This window comes from Bubalus bubalis, chromosome 20 (assembly GCF_019923935.1).
Source record: "Bubalus bubalis isolate 160015118507 breed Murrah chromosome 20, NDDB_SH_1, whole genome shotgun sequence".
In the NCBI taxonomy this organism is placed as follows: domain Eukaryota; kingdom Metazoa; phylum Chordata; class Mammalia; order Artiodactyla; family Bovidae; genus Bubalus; species Bubalus bubalis.
In genome coordinates this window covers 24,493,880-24,514,893 of record NC_059176.1, presented here as the reverse complement: position 1 = coordinate 24,514,893, position 21,014 = coordinate 24,493,880, and the positions used below count along the sequence as shown (strand labels likewise).

At 36.6% G+C, this 21,014-nt stretch overlaps 1 protein-coding gene and 1 non-coding gene across 9 annotated transcripts in view; one reads left to right on the top strand and one right to left on the bottom strand.

The window, feature by feature from the left end:
* Positions 1-21,014, bottom strand: part of RALGAPA1 (Ral GTPase activating protein catalytic subunit alpha 1) — a 207,800-nt gene that overhangs the window by 175,292 nt on the left and 11,494 nt on the right. The gene's annotated exons all lie outside the window — the stretch shown is intronic.
* On the top strand, positions 9,980-10,051 carry TRNAC-GCA. Its single transcript has one exon. It is a non-coding gene; the product is annotated as a tRNA-Cys (tRNA).

Below are 21,014 nucleotides of genomic sequence, written 5' to 3'. Positions count from 1 at the left end.
AAATACAGTATTAAGATACAAACAATATGGAGTTAAGCACAAATAAGGAGGAAAGCAGAAGAGAAAAGTAGGAGGAAAAGGGGGGGGGGGACTACACAAACAGGCTGGAAAATAATAAGTAATACATTATCAAGTTCTAAAAAGAGATGGATATATGAGAAGTGAGAAGAAACTGAGAAAATGGAGGAAGAAAAGAAAGGACAAAACAAAGAAACAAATACTTGGAAGAGAGCCTAGTGCTCTTATTCAGAATGTTCTAACACAGAAGAATAGCAAGATGAAAATATTATATAAAGATGACGAGAGAAGATGGTGGAGTAGGAGAATGTGTGCTCATTTCCTCCTGCAAGAGCACCAAAATTGCAACTAGCTGTTGAACAACCATGGACAGGAGGACGCCGGAACCCACCAAAAAAAGATACTCCACGTCCAAGACAAAGAGACCTGTAGTGAGATGGCAGAGCAGCACAATCACGATAAAATGAAATCCAATAACCGCAGGGTGGGTGACCCACAAACTGGAGAACAGTAATACCAAAGAAGTTCTCCCACTGTTGCAAAGGTTCTGGACCTCACCCCAGGTTTCCCAGCCTGGGGATCTGATAAAGGGACTGGGAATCCCCATGCAAGCAGACCTTGCGGGACAGTGGGATTTGATTACAGGACTTCCAGGGGCCTGGGGAAGAGGGAGACTCCAGTCTTGGAGAGCACAAACAAAATTTTGCACATACCAAGACAGAGAGGAAAGGAGCAGGGACCCCATAGGAGACTGAACCAAAATTACTTGCTAGTGTTGGAGGGCTGCCTATGGAGGCATGGGATGGCATGGGGACAGGGGCACTGGCAGGATCAGGCCAGTAAGGGCTCCCTTAGTGTAAATGCTCTTGGAGTTCACCATTAACCCTACCATAGAGCCCATAGACCCTAAGTCTGGGTCAGTTCAATCGTTCAGTCATGTCCAACTCTTTGCCACTCCATGGACTGCAGCAGAGTGCCTGAAGAACTATGGACAGATGTTCGTGACATTGTACAGGAGGCAGTGATCAAGACCATCCTCAAGAAAAAGACATGCAAAAAGGCAAAATGGTTGTCTGAAGAGGACTTACAAATAGCTGAGAAAAGAAGAGATGCTAAAGGCAAAGGAGAAAAGGAAAGATATACCCATTTGAAGGCAGAATTCCAAAGAATAGCAAGGAGAGATAAGAAAGGCTTCCTCAGTGATCAATGCAAAGAAATAGAGGAAAACAACAGAATGGAAAAAACTAGAGATCTCATCAAGAAAATGAGAGATACCAAGGGAACATTTCACGCAAAGATGGGCTCAATAAAGGACAGAAATGGTACGGACCTAACAGAAGCAGAAGATATTAAGAAGAGGTGGCAACAATATATAGAAGAACTACACAAAAAAGATCTTCATGACCCAGATAACCATGATGGTGAGATTACTCACCTAGAGCCAGACATTCTCGAATGTGAAGTCAAGTGGGCCTTAGGAAACATCACTATGAACAAAGCTAGTGGAGGTGATGGAATTCCAATTGAGCTATTTCAAATCCTAAAAGATGATGCTGTGAAAGTGCTGCACTCAATATGCCAGCAAATTTGGAAAACTCAGCAGTGGCCACAGGACTGGAAAAGCTCGGTTTTCATTCTAATCCCAAAGAAAGGCAATGCCAAAGAATGTTCAAACTACCGCACAAGTGCACTCACCTCACACATAGCAAAGTAATGTTCAAAATCTTCCAAGCCAGGCTTCAACAGTACATGAACTGTGAACTTCCAGATGTTCAAGCTGGTTTTAGAAAAGGCAGAGGAACCAGAGATCAAATTGCCAATATCCGCTGGTTCATCGAAAAAGCAAGACAGTTCCAGAAAAACATCTACTTCTGCTTTACTGACTATGCCAAAGCCTTTGACAGTGTGGATGACAACAAACTGTGGAAAATTCATAAAGAGAAATATCAGACCACCAGTTAGAATATCAGCAACAGTTAGAACTGGACATGGAACAACAGACTGGTTCCAAATTGGGAAAGGAGTACATTAGGGCTGTGTATTGTCCCCCTGCTGATTTAACTTATATGCAGAGTACATCATGAGAAACGCTGGACTGGACGAAGCACAAGCTGGAATCAAGATTGCTGGGAGAAATATCAATAACCTCAAATATGCAGATGATACCACCCTTATGGCAGAAAGCAAAGAGGAACCAAAAAGCCTCTTGATGAATGTGAAAAGAGGAGAGTGAAAAAGCTGGCTTAAAACTCAGCATTCAGAAAACTAAGATCATGGCATCTGGTCCCATCACTTCAGAGCAAATAGATGAGGAAATACCAGAAACAGTGACGGACTATTTTGGGGGGCTCCAAAATCACTGCAGATGGTGACTGCAGCCATGAAACTAAAAGATGCTTACTCCTTGGAAGGAAAGTTATGACCAACCTACACAGCTTATTAAAAAGCAGAGACATTACTCTACCAACAAAGGTCCATCTAGTCAAGGGTATGCTTTTTCCAGTAGTCATGTATGGATGTGCGAGTTGGACTATAAAGAAAGCTGAGTGCTGAAGAACTGATGCATTTGAACTGTGGTCTTGGAGAAGATTCTTTAGAGTCTCTTGGACAGCAAGGAGATCCAACTGGTCCACCCTAAAGGAAATCAGTCCTGACTATTCATTGGAAGGACTGATGCTGAAGCTGAAACTCCAATACTTAGGCCACCTGATGCAAAGAAATGAGTCATTTGAAAAGACCCTGATACTGGGAAAGGTAGAAGGCAGGAGGAGAAGGGGGCGACAGAGGATGAGATGGTTGGATGGTATTACTGACTGAATGGACATGAGTTTGAGTAAACTCCAGGAGATGGCGATGGAGAGGGAGGCCTGGTGTGCTGCAGTCCATGGGGTTACAAAGAGTCAGACATGACTGAGCGACTGAACTGAACTGAACTGAATCTATTTTGACAAAAAGCTCTATTTACCAGGAAGTCTTCATTTCAATTCTGCATGAAGTTATAAAATATAAAAAGCAAAAACCAACAGCTATCTAAGGAAAAGCAAGTCACTTAAAGTGTGGTAGATTTTGGAGAGGGTGGGATGTATGGAGAAAGTGACATGGTAACACACATTACCATACCTAAAACAGAGAGCCAATGGGAATTTGCTGAATGACTCAGAGAACTCAAACCTGGACTCTGTAACAACCTAGAGGGGTGGGATGTGGAGGGAGGTTCAAGAGGGAGAGGACGTATGTATACCTATGGCTGATTCATGTTGATGTTTGGTAGAAACCAACACAATACTGTAAAGCAATTATCCTTTCATTAAAAATAGATAAAAATTTTAAAAGTATGGTAGATTTTAACACATCTGTCTCATATTTAGCAAAGGTAAGGCTAATAACTATGCATAAGATTTGAACACACAATTAGCACTTTACCCTTAAAACTCTGAATTCAATACAGTATACATCTTTTCATGTAAAAGTGAACTAGTAAGGACACAAACTAAAGAGAAAAAGAACCAAGAAAAACAGCACATACCATGCTCTCTGGACTTTCCTGGTGGCTAGAGGTAAAAATTCTGCCTGCAATGTAAGAGACCCAGATTCAATCCCTGGGTCAGGCAGATGCCCTGGAGAAGGGAATGGCAACCCACTCGTCTTCTTGCCTGGAGAATCCCATGGACAGAGGAGCCTGGTGGGCTACTGTTCATGGGGTTGCAGAGAGTCAGACACAACTGAGTGATTAACACGTGCTCTCTGATGAAAATTAAATAAAATTTAGAATTAATAACTAAAGTTAACCCCCCATATAAAAGGAGGAAAGTGCTGGAGAGTACCTAATTCCCACAAGCCAGACTAGGAAAACTTACAATTGATGCAGCAATTAGCCCTAGAATGAACATTACTCCAGAGCCACCTAACATATCATAAAAGCAAGATGCAAACAGATCAAACTGTTTTCAAGATTATCTGAACAGAGCTCAATTTTATAGGTATACAAATATCCAGGATGAAATAAATTTATCTTGTCTGGTATTTAATTGAAGACTACCAGGCATGCAGAGAAGAGGAAAACCTAAATCATAATGAAGAAAATAATCATCAAATCAGATTTAAACCAGATTTTAACACAGATGTTAGGCAGGCAGAAAAGGACATGAAGACAGTTATTCTAACTACATTCCACATAGCCAAAAAGTTGAGGATGGAAGCTGTATAAAAAGAACTATTCAAATCGAGCTTCTAGGTATCAATCAAAATTATGATGTCTAAGGTGAAATGTTAAGAGATGTGTATATACAGGTACTGTAAACACCGGGCTGCCCCAGGTGGTTCAGTGGTAAAGAACTGTCACCTGCCAATGCAGCAGATGCAGGCTCAATCTCTGGGTTGGGAAGATTCCCTGGAGAAGGAAATAGCAACTCACTCCAGTATTCTTACCTAAGAAATTCTATGGATTGAGAAGTCTGGTGGGCTACAGTTCATGGGGTTGTAAAAGAGTCAGACATGACTTAGTGACTGAACAACTACTATAAACATTAAAGCAACTACGAAAATAAAAACATATGGGTAATAAACCAAAAAAAAGAATATAAAAATCACAAAAATACTTTATTAATCCAAACAAAGGCAGAAAAAGAGAAATAATAATCAAAGGGAGTAAGTAGAAGATAGAGTAGATGACAGACTCTACATAAATAATCACATTAAATAAAAATGATACTCTTAAAATGTTAAAGACTGTCAGATGGATAAAAAAGCAAAACTCAACTACACTGCTCACAAGAAATATAAAGTGTGCACTTAAAATATATGCAGTTTACTATATGTTGTTATAACTAACATACATTTTAAACAGCTCAATAAAGCTGTCAACACTATGTTCATTAGTTTCATTCCAGTATGCTTTTTGAAGTGAGAGTGGGTGAAATGGAACTTCAAAAATAAAGTTTCTGGAATCACTCTAGGAAATGCATTGATCTACAGAGTATTTCCTCAACACTTAAACCTATGCTCCTCTGTGTCCACAGAAGTTTTTACACATGTGAGTACATTCTTGTATTGGCAAGCAGATTCTTTACTACCGGCACCTGGAAGCTCCCCATGAATGCATTCTTAAGAAAAAACCCCCAAAACTCGGAAAACACTCGTAACACATTTACAAAGGAATTTAAAGCAATATAAACAAAACCAAAAAACGACTTCTTAATGCTTTCAAATATAGTCTACTGTCCCAACATTTTAACTAGAAAAAAATAACTCAGAAAATAATTACTAAAATCTATTTTTATTTTTATATAATAAATCAATATTAACATAAATGAAAATGGCAAACTCACTCTTGTATTTAACAATGTAGCAAACAGGTAAGTCAATCTCTCTCTTGATAACTGTCCTGAATGTTTTAATTCATCAAAACAAAACTGGGAACCTATTTCCTGTATAAATACTTAAGATGTTTATTTTTTTAATCTTTCAAATACTTACTATTCATTAGTCCTTTACCATGAAAAGCAAGCAGATACAAATCATACTAAAAACATGCTAAAATTTCAAAGCAAGCAAAATTGCTTAAGATATGTAGCTCCTCTCTTAACCATACTGATGTTTCAAAATAACTGCAGAAAAGATCCTGATATGATAGGAAGATAAAAATGTATAGAACTGAGAGAACAAAAAGCACTGAAGGAAGCATTAATATGTGATCGTGATCTGAAAGCATATTAAAAAGCAGAGACATGTATTTGCCAACAAAGTTTCACCTAGTCAAAGCTATGGTTTTTCCAGTACTCATGTATAGATGTGAGAGTTGGACTATAAAGAAAGCTGAGCGCCGAAGAATTGATGCTTTTGAACTGTGGTATTGGAGAAGACTCTTGAGAATTCCTCGGACTGCAAGGGGATCCAACCAGTCCATCCTAAAGGAAATTGGTCCTGAATATTCATTGGAAGGACTGATGCTAAAGCTGAAACTCCAATACTTTGGCCACCTGATGCGAAGAACTGGAAAAGACCCTGATGTTAGGAAAGATGGAAGGCGGGAGGAAAAGGGGATGACAGAGGATGAGATGGTTGGATGGCATCACCAATTCAATGGACATGAGTTTGAGTAAGCTCCAGGAGTTGGTAATGGACAGGGAAGCCTGGCGTGTTGCAGTCCAAGGGGTTGCAAAGAGTCGGACACAACTGAGCAACTGAACTGATGATCTGAAAATATTTATAAGCCCTTTAATTTCAAGATTAAAATCTATAAAGTAAAATAAAATTTTTTCTCTTGCCTTCAACGATTCCACATAGGCACAGAGGAAATGAGGAGATACAGTGAAAAAGACAACCTAATAAACAAAGATACAGTGTCCTATTTAAGAACAAAGTCAATTCTGTCTTATCAAACATACAAGCTAAGTATGGCAACATAAAGATAAGGAAAGGCAAACAAGTTGTAATCACTTATGCTTACTTAATAGTTTATATCTGCATAGATAGCACTTTTACAGTTACACAAACATGATCTTACTCATTCTCCACAAATATATTTTTGAAATTCTCCACACAAAGCTATTAAACAATTCCAAACCAGCTCTTCTGAGCCCTCAATCAACACCACCATATTAGCCACACTTGAGGTGGTAGGCCAAAACATAAACTTGTGGCCAATTTTAACTGAATTCATTCTGAAAGAACAGTATTTTTAAAGAATTATTTGAAAGCTACACAGTCCAGCAAGGGATGAGACAGGAACTCTGAAGTTTAGGACAGGCAGGCACTGCAAACTACCAAGAATTCAGAGGATTTTAGTGCAGTTGCATGCATACTACCTTAAAGTATCTCCTGACACTGGCTGATTATAGCCTATTCAGTTCATCAGAATACCTAAATTTTAACTAATTAAATTCATTTGTGATAGCAAACCACTCTAACACACAGTGTAAAGAGTTAAGTACCATTCAAACATTAGTATCAATTGGTACCAACTGCTTTCCTCATAACACAGCAAAGGAGCAAAGGAATTCTCATACAGTATGAGGATGGGGAAGAAAGAAGGTAATATCATTTAGTGACACCCACCATTCTCTAAAGACTGAGCCAGACACTTTAGTTTCATTAATTCTCATGGAGATAGGGACCTATCAATTTTATTTTACCTCTTCATTTTATTAAAAAGTTAAAAATAAACTCAAAACCAAGTTTCAAAGAGACCAAGACACTAGATCAAACAGCAATTAACAGAACCAAACTGAACTAAGAATAAAGTATGCCTTACTCTATGCTACCTCCCAAGACACATCAACAGTTGTGACATTAAAGTTTAGGCTGATACAAGTCAATGCTGAAGGAAGAGGATACAGAAAAACTAATACAATAATGTTAGCAACAAACTGTCTTTTTCCATGTTCACTATGAACTTTTCTTTCTGTATACTCTCTCTAAATTGTAGTGTCTAACAGGAACATGTCCTCCTCCTCCATCTGATACAACTTGAACTCTATCTACATAAAAATACTTCCCTAATCCCTGGGCTTTGGTGGCAGTAAAGAAATCAGTCCGCAATGCAGGAGATGTGGGTTTGATCCCCGGATCGGGAGGATTCCCTGAGGAGGGCATGCCAACCCACTCCAGTATTCTTGCTGGGAAAATCCCATTGACAGAGGAGTCTGGTGGGTTACGGCCCATGCGGTCACAGAGTGGGGCACCACTGAAGCAACTGACCACCATCAATCCACAGCTACTATTTATTTCATGCTCTTTTCTGAGATTCGGGCTTACATTACCTATCCACTTACATCTTCCACAGGTGTTTCAAACTCAACTTGGCCCAAAATGAATCCACCATCTTTCCCCTCATCTTCTTCAAGTTCTTTATTATTAACATTCCCTTATTACATTGGTAATATTATCTAAATCTTAAACCTGACATTCAATTCAGATTCATCCGCCTCTTTTCAGCTCCCTCCACTCCACACCACCCCACCCCCACTACTCAATGAAGCACTCATTTTTCACCCTAAACAACTCTGCAATGCATTTCTTTCTCTCTATGCCTGCTGTCATTTGATACTTCATGATCTCTTGTCTGAATTTTATTAGTAACCTCCTTACCTATTCTCATAATATTCTAATCCCACTTTTTATCCATCCTCCACACACTGCTACCAGAATAATTTACCCAAATCTAAGTCCAACTACCTGTATCACTCATCTACTTAAATACGTACAGGGCTTCCCACTGTAAACAGGATAATGCCCAGGTTCCCTCATATGATATACAAGTCCTGTTTTTCTTCCCTAACTTCTCCTATCTTGTCCACTACCCACTACACAGTAAGACACTAAATGAATCATGGTACATACATGCAAGTCAATAGGCAGTCACTAAAAATGTTCATAAAAGAATATTTTAATAAAACTAAGAACATTAAGTATTTATAACTTAAAAAGCATGTTATAATATCAGCAAGTTAGCAGAATAAAGAACTCTGAAAATCTCCATTAAAAACATTTAAGCAAAAGTAAACACTAAAACCTAACTTTTTTGGAAACCTAGAAATTAATCAAAGGCTTGCAACAAAGACATTTATTCATGAAAAATGGATGAATCTCAATAAAAACAGTAAGCTTTGTGGCATTTCAAACTTATTGTGTTCCCATCCTCCATCCTCATCTCCATGGCAGCCTTAAAACCAACAGCCCACGAGCACAGTGACAAGCAGCAGCCTATCAGTCAATGAAAGAGTCAGAACAGAATCAGAGTTCTTTCAATGCTTTACTCTGAGAAACATCATTTGACTTACCTATCTGCTCCTTCGAAAACTGAGCTCACAAAGCTTGTCTTTATTTAACTTAATTTAGAACTCACGCAGTGCAACAGTTTTTCTCTTGGAGTCATTTGTGAAAAATAATCACTGGCAATTATTTAACACCACAGCTGCCTGAGGCAGCAATCACTGATGAGGCAAACAACTAACCAAAAAATTAAAAAAAGGGAAAAGCCGGGGGATGTGCTTTCCATAGGGAACTTTAAAGAGCACCAACACTTTAAAGGGAGTACAGATGGCCATGTGCATAATCTACAAGCGTATTAAGGAAAGACTGGAAAAATATTTAAACTTTCACCTCTGGCTGATCTTGAGACTGCACAAGAAGGATGTGAAGGCTAAAAAAGTACTGTAAACTGTTTCCCGAATACTGATAGTATGTCCCAAACACATACACAGAGCCCCTTGGTGAAGACTAGGAGACTTGCAGACTCCAAGCTTGTAAATAAGTATCCATCCAATCATTAGCTGAATGAGTGAAGAATCCAGTGGTCATAAATAGAAAAAAACAGACTGCACACAGTTCAGGAAAGTCATTAAAGAATCACACAGCAACCGTAACAAACAGAAGAAACAACAAGTCATGGGAGAGAGGGAGAAACTGGTTTCCAGGGTTGCTGTGCTATTTAAAATGTTAACTTATCAACAAAAATTACAGGACACAAAGATACAAGAAAGTACACTCCATGTAAAAGAGAAGTCAATAGAAACTGTCCCTGAAAAAGCACAAACATCACAAACATGTGATAGTATCAAACACTACCACAAGTTTTAAATATGTTCCAAAAGATAAAGAAAACCATGTCTAAAGAACTAAAGGCAAGTGTGAGAATGGTATCTCACCAAGTGCTGCTGCTGCTAAGTCACTTCAGTCGTGTCCAACTCTGTGTGACCCCATAGACGGCAGCTCACCAGGCTCCCCCATCCCTGGGATTCTCCAGGCAAGAACACTGGAGTGGGTTGCCATTTCCTTCTCCAATGCATGAAAGTGAAAAGTCAAAGTGAAGTTGCTCAGTTGTGTCCAACCCTCAGCGACCCCATGGACTGCAGCCTACAAGGCTCCTCCATCCATGGGATTTTCCAGGCAGGAGTACTGGAGTGGGGTGCCATTGCCTTCTCCGCTCACCAAGTGAGAGAATGTTAATAGTAAGGTGGCTTCCCTAATGACTCAGTTGGTAAAGAACCTGCCTGCAATGCAGGAGACCTGGGTTCGATCCCCAGTGTGGGAAGATGCCTTGGAGAAGGGAACAGCAACCCACTCCAGTATTCTGGCCTGGAGAATTACATGGACAGAGAGGCCTAGCAGGCTACAGTCCATGAGGTCCCAAAGAGTCGGACAGGACTAAGCAACTTTCACTTCTTTATGTTTTAAAAAAAAGTTTAAAAATACAATAAACAAAATGAAAAGCTCACTAAAAGCTTAACAGCACATTTGAAATGGCAAAATTAAAAATAAGCAGGGCTTCTCTGGTGGTTCAGTGATAAAGAATCTGCCTGCCAATGACTTGGGTTCAATCCCTGATCTGGGAAGATCCCACATACTGTTGAGCAACTAAGCCTGTTGAGCAACTAATCCCATAACTATTGAGCCTGTGCTCTAGAGCCCACATCCCACAACTACTGAAGCCTGTGCACCCCAAAATCTGTGCTCCAAACAAGAGAAGCCACCACAACATGAAGTCCACGCACCACAACTCGACTAGCTCCCACTTGCTGCAACTAGAGAAAAGCCCATGCAACAATGAAGAACCAGCACAGTCAAAAATACAACAATTTTTTTCAATAAAATAAAATACAAATAAGCAAACTCAAAAGGTAGGTTAGTTGAAATTATCCAGTCTGACAAACAGAACTTAAAAATAATGACTAAAAATGAATAGAACCTCAAACATTTCTGGGTCTCCATCAAATGCAATAATACATATATATCAGGAGAATCGAAAGGAGAGAAAAGAAACACAAGAATTTCAACAAATAATGGCTGAAAACTTCCCAAATTTGATGAAACACACTTTTCCATATTTTTAAGAAACTCACTGGGGCTTCCCTGGTAGCTCAGTGGTAAAGAATCCACCTGCCAGTGTAGGAGATGTGGGTTCAAGCCCTGGCTTGGGAGGATACCCTAGAGAAGGAAATGGCAACCCACTCAGACCCATATCTAAGCACCTCATAACAAAACTGTCAAAAGTCAACAACAAAAAGAATCTTGAGAATACAAAGAGAGAAACAACACATCAAGCCTCAAAAAGAAAAATATAATTTGTCATCAGAAAACAGGGAGGCCAGAAGTCGCTGAGATGACACAGTCAAAACGCGTAAAGAATACACTTGGCAACCAAGAATTCTATATCCAGCAAAACTGTCCTTCAAAAAATTAAGGCAAAATTAAGGCATCCTCAAGTACACCAAAATTGAATTTGTTGTTAGCAAGTGAATCCATCAAGATGAAATGAAAAGATTCTAGACAGTAAATTCAATCTGCTGGAAAAAATACTTTGACCTGTAAGTGAAAAAAATAATAAACCAAACACATGACATCCAGCTAAAACAATGCACAGAGTTAAATTCAGAGCTTTAATAAACACCTCAATACAGATCTGAACATCAATAACCTAATGTTCTACTCTACAAAACTAGAAAACAAAGAGCAAAAGCATGGGGAAGAAAGGAAATAATAAATATTGGAATGGAGATAAGTAAATCAGAGACAAGAAAAACAATACTAAGAAATCAAGGAACCAAAATGAGTTCTTTGAAAAGATAACAAAATTGACAAATCTTTGGCTAGGCTATCCAAGATAAAAAGAGATATGATTCAAATTACCAATGTGGACTGGAAAAGAAAACATTACTGCCAATCTTAAAGTAATAGAAAACATATTAAGAAATACAAGGAGCAACTGTATGTTAGCAGATTAGGTGATCTACATGTAAAGAAAGCTAAGCACAGAAGAACTGATGCTTTTGAACTGTGGTGTTGAAGAAGACTCTTGAGAGTCTTTTGGACTCCATGGAGATCCAAACCAGTCCATCCTAAAGGAAATCAGTCCTGAATACTCATTGGAAGGACTGATGCTAAAGGTGAAATTCCAATACTTTGGCCACCTGATGCAAAGAACTGACTCATTGGAAAAGACCCTGATGCTAGTAAAGATTGAAGACAGGTGGAGAAGGGGATGACAGAAGATGAGTTAGTTGGATGGCATCACTGCCTCGATGGACATGAGTCTGAGCAAGCTCCAGGAGTTGGCAATGGACAGGGAAGCCTGGCGTGCTTCAGTCCATGGGGTTGCAGAGAGTCAGACATGACTGAGTGACTGACCTGACATATAATGGACAAATTCAAAGGAAAGACATAAAAAAAAACTACCAAAACTGCCTCAAGAAGAAACAGAAGATCTGAACAGATCCATAAAAAGACAGACTTAATAAAAAAGAAAACTGACCTCAAAGAAAAGATCAGGCCCAAATGGCTTCATAGATGAATTCTAAGAATAGAAAGAACACTTTCAAACTAAATCAATGAGGCCAGTATTATCTTCACTCCAAAATCAAAGACATCACAAAAACCCTGCAGATTGATAATCCTTATGAATAAAGACACAAAAATCCTCAACAGACTACTAGAAAACTGAATATGACAACATATAAAAAGAATTACACATCATGACCTAGTGGGATTTATCTCAGAATGCAAGGTCAGTTCAACAAACAAAAATCAATCAATGCAATACACCATATTAGTAAAAGGATCAAAACCCACATGACAGTCTCAACAGACACAGAAAAAGCACTTGACAATAGCCAACATTCTTTAATGATAAAGACACTCAGAAAGTTAGGAATAAAAAATATATATATATCCTTGGGGCTTCCCTGGTGGTTCAGTGGTAAATAATCTGCCTGCCAATGCAGGTGACACAGGTTCAATCCTTGGTCTGGGAAGATCCCACATGCCATGGAGCAACTAAGCCTGTGTACCACAATTATTGAGCCTGGGTACCGCAACTACTGAGACCACACACTGCAACTACCAAAGCCTGAGAGTCCTCCAGTCTATGCTTGGCAATGAAAAGCCACTGCAATGAGAAGCTCATGCACTGCAATGAAGAGTAGCCCCTGAGCTCACTGCCACGACAGAAAAGCCTGCACCACAACAAAGACCCAACACAGGCAAAAATTAAAAAAAATTAAATTATATATAATAACAGTAACATCCCCAATCTGATAAAGGATATCTATGAAAATCCCATACCTAACTTCATAATGACTGGTAAAAGACCTAAAGTTCTACCCCTAAAAACATAAACAAGACAAGGATGTCTGCTTTTACCACTTTTATTCAACACTGTACTTCAAGTTTTTGCCAAAGAAATTAGACACTAAATAAAAATCACATATATACTGTAAAGTGAGAAGCATTACATCTCTATTCACAAAACACATAATTTTGTATATGTATATAAAAAAAATCAGACTGAAAAACTATTTTCGCTAAATCTTGAAACCCGTTCTTGATCTAGTTCTGTACCTCCAAAATAGAAAAGTTTCTCAATTCATATCCCTAAATTCAAAGGCATTCTTTTGAATACTGAAAATAATTAAACATACACACATTTTAAAGTACTAGTAAGGGAAAGTAAGTACTATTACACTAGGAAAAGAAGGCATACTTTAAAACAGAGGGTGAAAACAACAAGATAAAACAGGATAAAAACAGAATGAGTCAGAATGTGAAAAGTTAATTTTAAACACTGTGTAGACCATGCTTCTCAAATTATATATAGGGACAGCTGCTTTTTGTTTTGGGGGGATTTTGTTCATTTGTTTTTAAATTCCAATTCAAAACAGACTAATGCTTTACAATAAATTGCTAGAAAATACAGTGAAAAGCACCTATACTCTATTCAATGGTCTATACTCTATATTCAATAAGGCAAGTCCTCAATCACACAATTGGATGTCACAGCATTATCACACTGAGATGAGCTTCTCAACACCTCAACTTCTGCACTTAACATGTTACAGACCTGTAAATAAATAGCTGAAAAACTAGCACCAGTCTGTAGGCTACATTTTGAGTAGCAGTAGCATTGACTGGGAAGAATGATGCAGAGGTTTTGATATATAGGCTGAGTATCCTTAATACTGGTACTTGAAATGAGCAATCTGTTCCTGCAATGAATTCAGGAACCTTGCCATTAAATTTTAATTTCTAGGGTGAGGCCTGATATCTTTATTTTTAAAAGCTTGAAAGACCACTGCCGTCAACATTCCTGCATTTATAGCTGTGCTCTTCTTTTACATCTACTAAAATTTCAATCATCTTTCAATGTACACTTCGAATGACCCAGCTTCATTTCTTCGAGGCATCCTGTTTATATATGATCCCTCTGAGACTACAAGATCCATCCTCCCTATCCAGGGGCCCGAGGTTCAATCCCTGGTCAGGCAACTAGATAAGACCCAGTGCAACCAAATAAATACTATATAATATATATGATCCTTTTGCCTTTTATACTCATGTTTCACATTTGACATGATTCTCTTATTATACCATCAAGTCCCTTATTCTTTTGCAGTTGCCCCAAACCTAGCAAAGTGCTATATTATATCAGCTATTCAAATGGCTGCTCAGAACTATTATTTTCAGATTTTTTTAAGAAATGGAGGCAGAAATTAATAATTATTTTTCTTAAAGACAATTTACAAGAAATGGTATGATTATGGTAACAACCAACTTGCCTCCAAAAAGTCCTAAGGACAACTGACAGAAAAGAAAAGATGACTGGGTACTCTGAAGCTACTGATTTTAAAAAATTCAAACACTGACAAATTTTTGGTAACACAAACACACCTTTTACTATCTCTGGCACTTCAGTTTGGGGTGGTGAAGCAAAGAATAATGTTGCTAAGTGATGCAACTTAAAGATTTGGGTTATTCAAAATAAAACACGAACAATCAATTTCACTTCCTTTCATTTATTCAATTCTTTGTTTTACCAAAATATAATTTTTAAATAAGTTCCTCTCTAATTTACCCATTTTTAATAGGTTAAGAAACTGAAAATACAGAATCAAGACCATCAAATATATTCAGAGGTTTGTACTCATTTTTTAAAAACAAAACTCTGCTGACTTTAAATAGATCATTAATATCTGATTCAACTTTAGCACCTTTAAGGTTCCAATTAAAATTCAAATGTTTTAAATTTTTCCATAAACTCTGTGCTTCAAATGCATTTTTTTCATATACTACCTGAAATTATGTTAATTTTATATACAGCCAAAGCATCTATAAATTGTTAAGCAAATAATATAGCTGAGATCAGAACCCAGATATTCTGATTGTACACACTATATACCCGTTACTAGTTATTTAGTACTCAAATTTCCTTGGAGATCAATTACTATCTGCCACACTGGTCTGTTGAAGGAATTAAGTCAGGTAACATACATGAAATGTTTGGTCCAGCACATGTCACATGTAAGTGTTTAAAAATACTAACTCTTATTTTTATATATGATAGCTGCTTCTATAAACAATTCCATTCCTTAAAAATTTCCAAAAGATAGAGAAGAGATAGCCCCACATCTAAAATGTACTTTGTGTTCAAACTATTTAAGTAATTTTAAAATGCTAACAATTTCTGAGAATGCAATGTTCATCTAAAGGAACATACCTAAATTCTAAAATCAATCCCGAAATAATATTTAGACTAGTTCAATTTTTTCATTATTCTAAACAACACTGCAGTGTTTAGACACACTCATCCACTTAGTTCCTCAGGCGAAAAAATACTAAGAAACGGAAGTATTGGTTTCAAAGCATAAAAACGTGTATATTTAAAATTCTCACATTTAATGAAGCCCTCTAATTTACACTTGGCCAGCAATGTATGAGAAAATCTCTTTCCATTATGTCTTGACAATGCCCTTTACAATTTTCTCCCAATTTCATACATTTTTAACAGTTCATAAATTAAGGAAATTAACTCCTTTAAACATGTTGCAAATGTTTCTTAGCTGTTTGTCTTTTAATTCTGTTAATGACAGATTTTACCATTAAAAATTTTAAGTGTTTTATAAAGGCAAATTTATCCAACATTTCTATGGCAATTTCTAACTTTAAGTTTTAAAAGCTGTCTTCTCTATCCCAATATTGCAAATGTATGTATTTAATCTGCCTTCCTTTTTATACTGAAGAATCTAAGTAATGTAGAACATACTCTGCTAAAAGATATAAAGTAGTGATCTATATATGCTTTTTATCCAAATGAACATTCTTTCTTCCTAATCTTTATCTAAACCACCATTTAATGAAGTGGTCACCTGAGTTCCGTCTGCAGCAAAGAGAAGCCATCCCTTTTAACCTTCTTTTTAAATGCACCTATTCCTGACCATAAAAGATGTGCCAATCTTTCTCAGAGAAAAACACAAAATTTTCTTTTATTAACTTTAAGCAAAGCCTAATTAAATAAATGGAGACTCCTTGAGATAGGAAAAATATAGCTGACCCTTGAAAAAGACAGGTTTTAACAGTGCAAGTCCATTTACACATGAATTTTTTTCAAAAGTACATACTACAGCACTACACAATCCACAGTTGAGTCTGCAGACGTAGAACCAGGAATGTGGAAGACCAACTGTAAGTCACATGTTGATCTTCAACTGTGCAGAGGGTTGGTGCCCTAAACCTCTATGCTGTCTTAGGTTCAATTGTAGATATACCACAGACGTCAATCTCCTTTAAATTAAATGTATGGGTTCAAGGCCATCCAATTTTTAAAATCCTAACAATATTTACAAAATATAATTGATTTTCAAATTCATATGGAGAAGCAAAACAACACTAAAAGATTTATATCAGTATACTGTGGCTGCTGTGACCAATTAAGAGCCACAAACTCAGTATTCTGTTTCATCCTCTCCTCCATGTCTATTTACAAGTCAGTTTATTCTGTTAGGTATGTTGGGGGGTGGTGGTATATACTTCAAACATGACATGTTGTTGTGCTCACTGATTCATAAGTTTTTTGAAAATCAGATGTTATATAAGAGTCATGAGTTCTTTCAATAATGGTGAAGATTATACGATAACCTCTGCCATAATGCCATAAGCATTCTTCATTTAACATCCTATTTTTTTGCTTTTATTTTTCTATTTCACACGGGACAAATTTTAGATTTTGAGCCAATTTTTTGCACAGGAAATTAAGATAACCCAAGGGGGGTTCTTTCTGATACTGACTTTAATGGTTTCTTCTATCATTCTTCATTGAAAGGAAGTTGTTCAAAGAAGAGCAGCTTTGCTCTCCTCGTACCTAATATATCCCTTCATGAATTACGTAATATTTACTGAGCACCTAATTCATGCTGGGCACTATGCTGAGGTTAGTGATACAAAGCTTAAGAGACACACTTCTACTCTCAGGAAGGTTGTAAGATATAGGCATGCAAATAAGTAATTACATGGTAGTAAAATAACCAAATTACTAGAAGTAAACAGGAAAAGTTCCTATACCTACTGGATGACAGAGAAGGCTTCAGCAAAGCTCTACAGGTTTCCTGCTATTCTTAAGGAAGAGGTTTTAAGGCTTAAGTCTTTCAGGTGTTAAGTGTAATTTTTATCCCCTGCTTTTCTTTGAATACAGTTGCCATCTTATACTGTTTAGATGCCTTCTTGATAGCATCTAGTCTTTTTCATTGCACCAGTGGGCATCCAGAAGTCTTATTACCACTCATTCACGGAGTACTACTTTCACATACAGCATACGTAATTCAAAAGTGGTTTGTAAGTAATAGTGATATTTTCTAAAAATGGATTAATGCACGCATCCAAACCATATTAGGTTTTCAACTTAGAGGTCATATGAAGTCTACTTCCTTTCTATAGTACTGTCCCTCCAGACTGTAGTTTCGAAACCCAATAGGTGGGATTATCATTTTGTTGCTGATGCTTCTTTCTTTCTTCCTTTCTCCTTCCTTCCTCCCTCTTATTCTTTCTTAGTAAGAAGGTTAAAAGAAATGGGCTATTGATTATGGTACAGTAAATACCATTAGCAAAAGCATAGGCATTGCAGAAAGTGATTTCTCATTCAATATTAATGAAATGTAAAATACCAGAGAGGGGTAACAAGTTGAAGAAGAAACTGAAACTAAGATAAAATTTTCTTTTTCTACCACATTGTCAAAGTTGTATGTCTTAGTGAAAGATGGTGATATCACTTATACGAATAGAAAAAAAAATTATAGACATTTATTTGTAGACATTTGATCTTGTCTGTTAGAATAGATCTAACAAACATACTAATTGGCTATTTTTCTATTTTCTCCAAAATCTATTTCTACTACATGACCTTTCTAAAAGAGACACTAGATAATATATGGACGTACGTATATACACAAATTGTGATTGAACTCAGAATAAAAAGTTTTAACTAAAAAAAAAAAGTATGCTTTCTTTTCTAAGACACTGTAAACTTGTAACTCAACATGCTTCTCTTTTCACTTTGGCTGCCAGGAAATCTAAGAATCAAGTTCAATGCCTTATAGCTATAACCAGCTCATCTCTGGAACCTGATGATGTTACCTTTAAGTAATGGCTATTCAGCTGTTTATCACTAATTGTTCTCGTCTACATTTTATTCAGTCCTATAAGCCATGCAAAATTCTTTGGATGGAATAAAATCCTTAATAAAAGAAGTGTTAATGCAAAAATACAAAAAAAAAAAATCGGTATATTATGGAACAGTTTGGTTTACTAAGCAAATTAATCAGTAACATTGTTTATGTAAATAATCTACTCAGTATATCACTTCTTCATAAATATACAAAGATAAAACATTTCAAGTAAGAGTCAAAGAATATAAAGAGTTTATATAAATTAAAGAATAATAAAAAGTCTAATGACATGTATATAGGATTACTAACTTTGCATATCGAATCCTAAAAACATATTCAAATATCACTTAGTTTATTTTTATAGGCAGTTTACAGTTCACAGTAACTCCTATACATTTTCAGATTTCCAGGCATAGCTGTTCCAAGTTAATCTAAACTGCTTTCAAGTTATTTACTTAATGAACATAAACAATACTTGTTTCTGTCTTTATACATTACTTTTTGTATCTAATGAACACTAGTTTCTCATTTTCCTGATTGAAGATATTTTAATCCAACTTTCTTTTTGAAAACATTGATATATTCCGATTAGAGAACAATTAAATATTTTTCACAGATATAATCAATAGTCAACTGATCATAAATTTCTTCTCTAAATATAAAAATGTTAAAAAAAAATAGGGGCCAAGTTGAATGACTATGAATCCAATTTTCAGTCTCATTCATTTAGGAGAACTTATTATCAGCATCTGATGTCCAATGTTTTGAAAATTGTTTATGTTTCAGGGGTTTTTCTGTTCTTTGGTTTGTATGTTTCAAGCAGGTACGGACATCAGATAGGGAAAGTCATTCCTGACAGATGGCAAACAAATGAAGTATACCTTTGACAGCTCCAGTTTACTGAGTTAAGAGTTTACAGGCCACGCTGAGAGGAAAGGGAATCTAGGCAGAACTAGTGGAAACCGAGTTGAGAAAATGAGCTGACAGTCCAAGCAAACCAAGGTAACTACAGTCCACATGACAAAAGTACCAAAGATGAAAGAGCCATACCCAGTAAGATCCTAGAAGACTGGAGGATGTTTCCTTTCAGTCTGAGCATAAATACGTGCAAGGAAACGTGCCAAGACAGGAAAAAGAACTATGTGAGGGAATATGAGAGAACAGTGCCAGAGGCTCCCATAAGCTGGGGAACAGTGCCTGTTCCCAAGAGCTGGGCTACGAAAAAATCCCTCATATCTGTGAGGCACTGAATGGAATATTCATGAAGGTATTGCCTCATAATACATAATTACCCTTAGATGGATCCACTCAACAAACTCTAAAGGCAAGACTTGAAATAATCAAAGTGTTTTCAAGTAATTTAACAGCATCTCAGTAAAAAGCTCAAGAATTTACAGAAATATAAAAACACTCTGAGGCTAAGAAGGTAAAATTCACAATGACAATCCAAAGATAACTCAGCATTAAAAGAAGCAGGAAAAACAACCCAGGATGAGAAGAATAACCAACTGACAGAAACTGACCCAGAATAGATAGAGATGTTAGGATGAGCAGAGAATATTACAGAGGGTATTTTACTTGTATTCTATATGTTCAAGAAGCTAAGAAAATATACAGATGATATAATTTTATATGTACAGACAGACAACACATACACAAAGAACTAGATAAAAACTACAATTTCTGAGATGAAAAATAAACCAGTGGGATGGCAGACTAATATAGTGAAAGAAAAGACTCGTGAATTTGAGGAGTAGCTATAGGAACTACCCAAGATAAAACACAGAAAAAAGAATCTAAAAAAAATGGAAAGAATATCAGTTCTTTTTCAAACGCTATAAGATCTTCCAATATAATACTTCCTAATAGATGAGCCTGATATTAATACCTTTTTATATGCCAATAAGTAAAACAAAAAAATAAAAGAAGGGAGGGGAGAAATAACTGGGAAAAAAATGGCCCAAAAGTTTACCAACTTTATGAAAATGCTAACCCTACAAATCTAAGCATCTTGATGATTCTATGGCAGGAAATATTGAGAAAACTACACCACTGCACATCATAATCAAATTGTTCTAAACAAGTGATGAAGAGAAAGTCTTAACACAGTATTGAGCATTGGTCAGAGATGTATTAATACCACAGGCATTAGTTGCAGCAAAAATTCCATGCTCAATAATGTGTTAAAAGTAGCCAGAAAAAAAAGAGAAAAAAGAAGATATATAAGATAAGGGGAAAGCAGACTTCTTATCAGAAACAATGCAAGCAAAAAGACAGTGGAGCAAAATCTTTATTTAAAAGACTAAGGAGAAAAGCCATCAACCTAGAATTCCAATTGCAGCAAAACATCTTTCAAATAAGAAAGCAAAATATAGATTTTGACATTAAAAAAGTAAATAATCCATCACCAGCAGAGCATCATTACACAAGAAATGTTAAAGGAAATCCAACAAAAACAAAATGCTGCTGGATGGATAGAAATATCTCTGCAAAGGAATGAAGAGTCCTGAAAATGGCACTACATGGGTAAATACGTATCTTTCTCTTCATTATTTAGAAGTCCTTAAA